Raw genomic sequence first — 3110 nt, forward strand, 5'->3', positions numbered from 1 at the left:
TCGATCACATTATAATGCCAGTGGGATCAATTGGATTCTGTATATCAGTACAAGTGGAATTTCTCTAATCTTGAAGTGAGTATGGCTACCAAATACAAAGTCCCCTTTGATCTTGTAGTTCTGTATTTGGTCTTTAGAATTTAACTTATTAAATTGCTTTTTCAGAATGCATTTGAAGAGGGTGGTGTTTTGCATGGGAAAAAGGTTTACCTCTTTGGTTGTACTGAGCGTAAGTATTTGTTTGTTCAAAAACGTCGTACACTAAAATTAGCCACTAAAATCAGTCACCAATGTATTTGTGTATAAATACATGTGTGGTTTAAATTTGTATTCCAATATGTATTTTATACTGGTGATTGATTTGGTGACTAATTTTAGTGTACACGTAGCATAGTCGTTGTTTGTTTCGTCGCTTTGTGTCCCTATTGAAGATATTTATGTAGGTTAACACTTAGCAATGTCACTATTTTTGTGCATGTTTTGCAGCTCAACAAGTCTGCTTTAAAGATGTAGAAAAAGTTATCTTGGTACCTATTATTGTTGCTGTAAGTTTTAAATTCAAGCCGCGCTTTCTCTACATTAAAATCTTCTAGCTAAGTTGATCATTGCTTCAAGGTATCAATAGTTACATGATTTCACCAATTAGGTGACGTATCGCGTACCAATTTACAATTTATCTATGAACTGAAACGCTATAAGTATACTCTCCACATAAAATATTTTTCATGTGGTGTACCACATACCTATTTTCATACCAGAATATATTGCGTTCCATGTAACTATATAATCAATATCAATTTGTGTATATAGTTTGATTAGTGACTTGTGAGTCTATCCTTTGGGATATGGTTTTTGACTTCTATTCACCTATTGTTGGTCATAAGAAACTTGAATTTGTAAGTTGTAACTATATTGATTTTGATAATAGAAAACTTGAAGTTTTCACTATATTATTAAAAATGCTACAATTTTCTTATGAAAAAACATGTATTGTCACCTTTTCCTCCATCTGATAAAATTGGGATTACCTCTGTTCAGAGAGAGACTGAAGAGATTATTCCCATGAAACAAATGAAAATGGATTGGATTCCATACATCTCCTCAGAGGATCGGTACACATTTTAATTCGTCTACCCTCGGAATTGTTTTATTCGATTTTGTTGTGAAATTTTTGGTTATTCCTGAATTTGTCTTCTTCAACATTGACAGATTGAAGTATCAAATATTTATCTTGAGTTGCACCCAAAGGAGGTATGCCACCATCTTTGATTCAAATACCTTAGTATAGTATCAGTAGCTTGTTTCAGAATTCAGGTTGCAAAATGATAATATTTTATTGATTAGAGAAGTTTTGATTTTATGTGTGATATACTCAATGTGATGCAGGGCTGCTTTGAAACATTTAAAGTTGGATCAAGTATGAGTATTGCTTGCCATGTGAGTAGTAATTAGTTTGAGGCTTAACTTCTTAATTATTGATCACACTATGTTGGATATTTCCTATCAGATAGAACAAAGAATATTTGATTAATTTGTTTCCTTTTAACTGTCATTCTTTTTGAAGATTTCTACCATCCATTAAAGGAAGATGAACTTGAACAAAGTACTGAGGTTCAAATACTATTTCCAACAGAGCCAAAGCCGGTAATTATTATTAGGTTTAATTATTCTGCTGGTCCCTATAGTTTCATTAAATTTTCAATTATGTTCCTATATTTTTTTTATTTGGGCCCTTAGACCATATCAGATTTAATTACAAAATCTGATATGATATGGGGACTCAATTGAAAAGAAAAAAAAGTATAGAGACTTAATTGAAAATTCAGTAAAACTATAAGGACTAACAGAGTAATTAAATCTTGTTATTATAGAAATTGTTAGTTTAAACTTTTAACAGTGTTTGTGTGTTGCTTGAGATCCCCATTTTTGCATGACATGTTTAGATACATTTGTTTATTTTGCAGGTCTTTTGTTCATTTGATTGGAAGTTCAATGATCTTGAGGTAAAGGCGGATTAACTTTCTAATGTTTATGATTTTGTCCGGTTAAACTTTCTAAGTAGAAGATAAATTTCTAAGTAGAAACTAGAAAAGCATTGACATTTCTTGCTTTATAATAATATTCCACACAGGAGTTCAGTGATGAGCTCATAAAAGATGAGGAATTATCAGCAGATCGAAAACATGAGTTCAAGGTAGGAATACATGCATGCAAGTTTTTCAACTAACTTTTTCAACTTGATTTCAATGGCTGATTCTCTTTCTTTTTCGTCGTAGGATTTTGTGAAGGAAAAAGTACGCGAAGAAAAGAAAGCTAATAAAGAGGTATAATGAATTTTCTTTGGTTCTGAATATACATACACATCTGTTTTTCTTTTTCTTTTTGTTTCTTGATTTTTGTCACTGATTTTAAGGCAAGGGAAGCTAGAAGAAAAGTCATTGAAGAAATGAGTGAAGAAACTAAAGTTGCATTTAAAAATATGAGAGTTTACAAATTCTATCCTGTTCAAAGTCCTGATTCTCCTCCTGTATCAAAGAAGGTTAGTTTTAGATATTAATGATAACAGCTTAATTTATGTATCAAAATGATAAGTTCTAATTAATTCTTTGTATTGTGGCAGTGTCATGTGATTAACAGGTATTATGGAAAGGCTCATGAGTATCTATGATGAAGCCAAGGCTTAAATTTTTTCTTAATATAAAGTTGTGACTTAGAAATTGCAGAAAAACTAAACTAGATGCTTTGATATTAAGAACAATTTATTTAGTCCATTTTTTAATTTGGTTATATTTAGAGAGTAAATTGTATTTATTTAGCTACTTTTGAAGATGTGGATGTGATTCAACCATTTGGCTCTAAGGGTCATTATCAATTATCAATGTCATTCACCAGATGCTATATTATTCATGCATAATAAAAATGTGGAATCTCTCTAAGTTCTAGTCTTAATACATATTCGCATGAAAAATTTTAGCACATCTTATTTTTATTAATTAACAATGTCCATTAGAAGCACATATATACACCTCAGTCTGAGTGAACACCATCATATCCATAACAACTCCAAATACATCTTTATTTAAAAAAAAAAAAAAACTATTTTCACTAGC

The 3110-nt window shown here is 30.7% G+C and overlaps 1 pseudogene; it reads left to right on the forward strand.

Moving 5' to 3' along the window:
- LOC107641572 overlaps window positions 1–2818 on the forward strand; it is a 3106-nt pseudogene extending 288 nt beyond the window's left edge.

Source organism: Arachis ipaensis, chromosome B05 (genome assembly GCF_000816755.2).
Source record: "Arachis ipaensis cultivar K30076 chromosome B05, Araip1.1, whole genome shotgun sequence".
Classification (NCBI taxonomy): domain Eukaryota; kingdom Viridiplantae; phylum Streptophyta; class Magnoliopsida; order Fabales; family Fabaceae; genus Arachis; species Arachis ipaensis.